Source organism: Aristolochia californica, unplaced genomic scaffold (genome assembly GCF_029961685.1).
Source record: "Aristolochia californica isolate CCGP_79_NKW_82.1479 unplaced genomic scaffold, dmAriCali1.0.hap1 SCAF_10, whole genome shotgun sequence".
In the NCBI taxonomy this organism is placed as follows: Eukaryota; Viridiplantae; Streptophyta; class Magnoliopsida; order Piperales; family Aristolochiaceae; genus Aristolochia; species Aristolochia californica.
Genome location: NW_027181771.1, coordinates 8,958,476 through 8,966,510, shown reverse-complemented (window position 1 = coordinate 8,966,510; position 8,035 = coordinate 8,958,476).

Below are 8,035 nucleotides of genomic sequence, written 5' to 3'. Positions count from 1 at the left end.
AAAGCATGTTGGGATCAGTTAGAAGTCTTTTTCCTTTAAAATTCCACAAAGCTATTATTAGGGGGTTGTACTAGTGGAATTTCCCAAACATGGATTTTGGGGTTCATTTTTAGTGCTTGAAGTAATTTTCTATTTATTATAGTTTTCAAATTTTTTTGCACACATGAACTCTAAATTGTTCATTTTGTTACGATCTTATATCTTTTTTGTTTACGAGGAAAAATGCAGAGTGAAAACTCACAAGTTTGGACCTGAAAAAAAAAAATTTGAACATCCAAAATGGCAATGCACAAATGCTGGGAGAGATAATTCCAAAAAGTATCTGTGATTTTTAAGGATAGGCAAAAAGTGGGTTGTTTGGCTCTGGTAAATATCCAACCACTTGAGAATTTAATTTTTTCTGCTCCCCCTAATTTTTGGTCACTTGCATCCTCAACATGCTTGTGGCATGCACACCCACCATACTTAAAGCATGTTGGGATCAGTTACAAGTCCCTTTCCAATAAAATTCCACCAAGCTATTATTAGGGGGTTGTACTAGTGGAATTTTGCCAAACATGGATTTTGGGGTTCATTTTTAGTGCGTGAAATAATTTTGTATTTATTATAGTTTTTCAATTTTTTTCGCACACATGAACTCTAAAATTTTTATTTTGTTGTGATCTTATATCTTTTTTGTTTACGAGGAAAAATGGGAGAGTAAAAACTCACTAGTTTGGACCAGAAAAAAAAAATTTGAACATCCAAAATGGGAATACACAAATGTTGGGAGAGATAATTCCAAAATGTATCCGCGATTTTTAAGGATAGGCAAAAAGCGGGTTGTTTGGCTGCTGTAAATATCCAACCACATGAGAATTTAATTTTTTCTACTCCCCCTAATTTTTGGCCACTTACGTCCTCAACATGCTTGTGGCATGCACACCCACCACACTTAAAGCATGTTGGGATTAGTTAGATGTCTCTTTCCTATAAAATTCCACCAAGCTATTATTAGGGGGTTGTACTAGTGGAATTTCCCAAACATGGATTTTGGGGTTCATTTTTAGTGCGTGAAATAATTTTCTATTTATTGTAGTTTAAAAATTTTTTTGCACACATGAACTCTAAAATTTTCATTTTTTTGCGATCTTATATCTTTTTTGTTTACGATGAAAAATGGGAGAGTGAAAACTCACAAGTTTGGACCAGAAAAAAAAATTTGAACATCCAAAATGGGAATGCACAAATGCTGAGAGACACAATTCCAAAAAGTATCTGTGATTATTAAGGATAGACAAAAAGTGGGATGTTTGGCTCTGATTAATATCCAACCAGTTGAGAATTTAATTTTTTCTGCTCCCCCTAATTTTTGGCCACTTGCATCCTCAACATGCTTTTGGCATGCACACCCACCACACTTAAAGCATGTTGGAATCAGTTAGAAGTCTCTTTCCTATAAAATTCCTCCAAGCTATTATTAGTGGGTTGTACTAGTGGAATTTCCATAACATTGATTTTGGGGTTCATTTTTAGTGCGTGAAGTAATTTTCTATTTATTAGAGTTTTCAAATTTTTTTGCACATGAACTCTAAAATTTTCATTTTGTTGCGATCTTATATCTTTTTTTTTTACGAGGAAAAATGGGAGAGTGAAAACTCACAAGTTTGGACCAGAAAAAAAAAATTGAACATCCAAAATGGGAATGCACAAATGCTGAGAGAGATAATTCCAAAAATTATCTGTGATTTTTTAGGATACGCAAAAAGTGGGTTGTTTGGCTCTGGTAAATATCCAACCACTTGAGAATTTAATTTTTTCTACTCCCCCTAATTTTTGGCCACTTGCATCCTCCACATACTTGTGACACGCACACCCACCAGACTTAAAGCATGTTGGGATCAGTTAGAAGTCTCTTTCCTATAAAATTCCGCCAAGCTATTATTAGGGGGTTGTACTAGTGGAATTTCCCAAACATGGATTTTGGGGTTCTTTTTTAGTGCGCGAAATAATTTTCTATTTTGTAAAACTTTTCAAATTTTTTTGCACACATGAACTTTAAAATTTTCATTTTGTTGCGATCTTATATCTTTTTTGTTTACGAGGAATCATGGGAGAGTGAACACTCACAAGTTTTGACTTGAAAAAAAAAAATTTGAAGATCCAAAATGGGAATGCACAAATGTTGAAAGAGATAATTCCACAAAGTATCTGTGATTTTTAAGGATGGGCAAAAATTGGGTGTTTTGGCTCTGATAAATATCCTACCACTTGAGAATTTAATTTTTTCTACCCCCCCTAATTTTTGGCCCCATGCATCCTCAACATGCTTGTGGCATGCACACCCACCACACAATAAGCATATTGGGATTTGTTAGAAGTCTCTTTCCTATAAAATTCTACCAAGCTATTATTAGGGGGTTGTATAGTGGAATTTCCCAAATATGGATTTTGGGGTTCATTTTTAGTGCGTGAAGTAATTTTCTATTTATTATAGTTTTCAAATTTTTTTGCACACATGAACTCTAAAATTTTCATTTTGTTGCGATCTTATATCATTTTTGTCTACGAGGAAAAATGGGACAGTGAAAACTCACAAGTTTGGACCTGAAAAAAAAATGGGAATGAACAAATGCTGAGAGAGACAATTCATAAAAGTATCTGTGATTATTAAGGACAAGGAAAAAGTGGGTTGTTTGGCTTTGATAAATATCCAACCAGTTGAGAATTTAATTTTTTCCACTCCCCCTAATTTTTGGCCACTTGCATCCTCAACATGCTTTTGGCATGCACACCCTCCACACTTAAAGCATGTAGGAATCAGTTAGAAGTCTCTTTCTTATAAAATTCCTCCAAGCTATTATTAGGGGGTTGTACTAGTGGAATTTCCATAACATTGATTTTGGGGTTCATTTTTAGTGCGTGAAGTAATTTTCTATTTATTATAGTTTTCAAATTTTTTTGCACACACGAACTCTAATATTTTCATTTTGTTGCGATCTTATATCTTTTTTGTTAACGAGGAAAAATGGGAGAGTGAAAACTCACAAGTTTGGACCTAAAAAAAAAAAAAAATTGAACATCCAAAATGGGAATGCACAAATACTGAGAGAGATAATTCCAAAAAGTATCTGTGATTTTTAAGGATAGGCAAAAAGTGGGTTGTTTGGCTCTGGTAAATATCCAACAACTTGAGAATTTCATTTCTTCAACTCCCCCTAATTTTTGGGCATTTGCATCTTCAACATGCTTGAGGCATGCACACCCACCACACTTAAAGCATGTTGGAATCAGTTAGAAGTCTGTTTCCTATAAAATTCCACCAAGCTATTATTAGGGCATTGTACTGGTGGAATTTCCCAAACATGGATTTTGTGGTTCATTTTTAGTGCATGAAATAATTTTCTATTTATTATAGTTTTCATTTTTTTTGCACACATGAACTCTAAAATTTTCATTTTGTTGCAATCTTATATCTTTTTTGTTTTCGAGGAAAAATGGGAGAGCGAAAACTCACAAGTTTGGACCTGAAAAAAAAATTGAACATCCAAAATGGGGATGCACAAATGCTGAGTGCGGTAATTCCAAAAAGTATCTGTGATTTTTAAGGATAGGCAAAAAGTGGGTTGTTTGGCTCTGGTAATTATCCAACCACTTGAGAATTTAATTTTTTCTACACCCCCAAATTTTTTGCCACATGCATCCTCAACATGCTTGTGGCATGCACACCCACCACAGTTAAAGCATGTTGGGATCAGTTAGAAGTCTCTTTCCTATAAAATTCCACCAAGCTATTATTAGGGGGTTGTACTAGTGGAATTTCCCACACATGGATTTTGGGGTTCTTTTTTAGAATGTGAAATAATTTTCTATTTATTGTAGTTTTCAAATTTTTTTGCACACTTGAACACTAAAATTTTAATTTTGTTGCGATCTTATATCTTTTTTGTTTACGATGAAAAAATGGACAGTGAAAACTCACAAGTTTGGACCTGAAAAAAAAAATTTGAACATCCAAAATGGGAATGCACAAATGCTGAGAGAGATAATTCCAAAAAGTATCTGTGATTTTTAAGGATGGGCAAAAAGTGGGTTGTTTGGCTCTGGTAAATATCCAACCTCTTGAGAATTTAATTTTTTCTACCCCCCCCTAATTTTTGGCCACTTGCATCCTCAACATGCTTGTGGCATGCAGACTCACCACACTTAAAGCTTGTTGGGATCAGTTAGAAGTCTCTTTCCTATAAAATTCCACCAAGCTATTATTAGGGTGTTGTACGAGTGGAATTTCCCAAACATGGATTTTAGGGTTAATTTTTAGTGCGTGAAATAATTTCCTATTTATTATAGTTTTTCAATTTTTTTCGCACACATGAACTCTAAAATTTTCATTTTGTTGTGATCTTATATCTTTTTTGTTTACGAGGAAAAATGGGAGAGTAAAAACTCACAAGTTTGGACCAGAAAAAAAAAATTTGAACATCTAAAATGGGAATACACAAATGTTGGGAGAGAAAATTCCAAAATGTATCCACGATTTTTAAGGATAGGCAAAAAGCGGGTTGTTTGGCTCTGGTAAATATCCAACCACATGAGAATTTAATTTTTTCTACTCCCCCTAATTTTTGGCCACTCGCATCCTCAACATGCTTGTGGCATGCACACCCACCACACTTAAAGCATGTTGGGATCAGTTAGATGTCTCTTTCCTATAAAATTCCACCAAGCTATTATTAGGGGGTTGTACTAGTGGAATTTCGCAAACATGGATTTTGGGGTTCATTTTTAGTGCGTGAAATAATTTTCTATTTATTATAGTTTTCAAATTTTTTTGCACACATGAACTCTAAAATTTTCATTTTGTTGCGATCTTATATCTTTTTTGCTTACAAGGAAAAATGGGACAGTGAAAACTCACAAGTTTGGATATGAAAAAAAAAAAATTTAAGCATCCAAAATGCCTGTGGCATTTTTAAGGATAGGTAAAAAGTGGGTTGTTTGGCTCTGGTAAATATCCAACCACTTCAGAATCTAATTTTTTCTACTCCCCCTAATTTTTGGCCACTTGCATCCTCAACATGCTTGTGGCATGCACACCCACCACACTTAAAGCATGTTGGGATCAGTTAGATGTCTCTTTCCTATAAAATTCCACTAAGCTATTATTAGGGGGTTGTACTAGTGGAATTTCCCAAACATGGATTTTGGGGTTCAATTTTAGTGCGTGAAATAATTTTCTATTTATTATAGTTTTCAAATTTTTTTGCACACATGAACTCTGAAACTTTCATTTTGTTGTGATCTTATATCTTTTTTGTTTATGAGGAAAAATGGGAGAGTGAAAACTCACAAGTTTGGACCAGAAAAAAAAAAAATTTGAACATCCAAAATGGGAAAGCACAAATGCTGGGAGAGATAATTCCAAAAAGTATCTGTGATTTTTAAGGATAGGCAAAAAGTGGGTAGTTTGGCTCTGGTAAATATCAAACCACTTGAGAATTTTATTTTTTCTACTCCCCCTAATTTTTGGCCACTTGCATCCTCAACATGCTTGTGGCGTGCACACCCACCACACTTAAAGCATGTTGGGATCAGTTAGAAGTCTCTTTCCTATAAATTTCCACCACGCTATTATTAGGGGATTGTACTGGTGGAATTTCCCAAACATGGATTTTATGGTTCATTTTTAGTGCGTGAAATAATTTTCTATTTATTATAGTTTTCAATTTTTTTTGCACACATGAACTTTAAAATTTTCATTTTGTTGCGATCTTATATCTTTTTTGTTTTCGAGGAAAAATGGGAGAGCGAAAACTCACAAGTTTGGACCTGAAAAAAAAAAATTGAACATCCAAAATGGGGATGCACAAATACTGAGTGAGGTAATTCCAAAAACTATTTGTGATTTTTAAGGATAGGCAAAAAGTGGGTTGTTTTGCTCTGGTAATTATCCAACCACTTGAGAAATTAATTTTTTCTACTCCCCCAAATTTTTTGCCACATGCATCCTCAACATGCTTGTGGCATGCACACGCACCACACTTAAAGCATGTTGGGATCAGTTAGAAGTCTCTTTCCCATAAAATTCCACCAAACTATTATTAGGGGGTTGTACTAGTGGAATTTCCCAAACATGGATTTTGGGGTTCTTTTTTAGAATTTGAAATAACTTTCTATTTATTGTAGTTTTCAATTTTTTTTGCACACATGAACACTAAAATTTTCATTTTGTTGCGATCTTATATCTTTTTTGTTTACGATGAAAAAATGGACAGTGAAAACTCACAAGTTTGGACCTGAAAAAAAAATTTGAACATCCAAATTGGGAATGCACAAATGCTGAGAGAGATAATTCCAAAACGTATCTGTGATTTTTAAGGATGGGCAAAAAGTGGGTTGTTTGGCTCTGGTAAATATCCAACCTCTTGAGAATTTAATTTTTTCTACTCCCCCTAATTTTTGGCCACTTGCATCCTCAACATGCTTGTGGCATGCAGACTCACCACACTTAAAGCTTGTTGGGATCAGTTGGAAGTCTCTTTCCTATAAAATTCCACCAAGCTATTATTAGGGTGTTGTACGAGTGGAATTTCCCAAACATGGATTTTGGGGTTAATTTTTAGTGAGTGAAATAATTTCCTATTTATTGTAGCTTTCAAATTTTTTGCACACATGAACTCTAAAATTTTCATTTTTTTTGCGATCTTATATCTTTTTTGTTTACGAGGAAAAATGGGAGAGTGAAAACTCACAAGTTTGGACCTGAAAAAAAAATTTGAACATCCAAAATGGGAATGCAGAAATGATGAGAGAGATAATTCCAAAAAGTATCTGTGATTTTTAAGGATGGGCAAAAAGTGGGTTGTTTGGCTCTGGTAAATATCCAACCACTTGTGAATTTAATTTTTTCTACTGCCCCTAATTTTTGGCCACTTGCATCCTCAACATGGTTGTGGCAAGCACACCCACCACAGTTAAAGCATGTTGGGATCAGTTAGAAGTATCTTTCCAATAAAATTCCACCAAGTTATTATTACGGGGTTTCACTAGTGGAATTTCCCAAACATGGATTTTGGGGTTCATTTTTAGTGCGTGAAATAATTTTCTATTTATTATACTTTTGAAATTTTATTGCAAACATGAACTCTAAAATTTTCATTTTGTTGCGATCTTATATCTTTTTTGTTTATGAGGAAAAATGGGAGAGTGAAAACTCACAAGTTTAGACCTAAAAAAAAAATTTGAACATCCAAAATGGGAGTGCACAAATGCTGAGAGATATAATTCCAAATAGTATCTGTGATTTTTAAGAATGGGCAAAAAGTGGTTGTTTGGCTCAGGTAAATATCCAACCACTTGAGAATATAATTTTTTCTACGCCCCCTAATTTTTGGCCACTTGCATCCTCAACATACTTGTGGAATGCACTCTCACCGCACTTAAAGCATGTTGAGATCAGTTAGAAGTCTCTTTCCTATTAAATTCCTCCAAGCTATTATTAGGGTGTTGTACGAGTGGAAATTCCCAAACATGGATTTTGGGATTCAGTTTTAGTGCGTGAAATAATTTTCAATTTATTATATTTTTCAAAATTTTTTTGCACACACGAACTCTAAAATTTTCATTTTGTTGCGATCATATATCTTTTTTGTTTACGAGGAAAAATGGGAGAGTGAAAACTCACAAGTTTGGACCTGAAAAAAAAAAATTTGAACATCCAAAATGCGTATGCACAAATGCTGAGAGAGATAATTCCAAAAAGTATCTGTGATTTTTAAGGATCGGGAAAAAGTGGGTTGTTTGGCTCTGGTAAATATCCAACCACTTGAGAATTTAATTTTTTCTTCTCCCCCTAATTTTTGGCCACTTGCATCCTCAACATGCTTGTGGCATGCACACCCAGCACACTTAAAGCATGTTCGGATCAGTTAGAAGTCTCTTTCTTATAAAATTCCACCAAGCTATTATTATGGTGTTGTACTGGTGGAATTTCCCAAACATGGATTTCGGGGTTAATTTTTAGTGCTTGAAATAATTTTTGATTTATTCTAGTTTT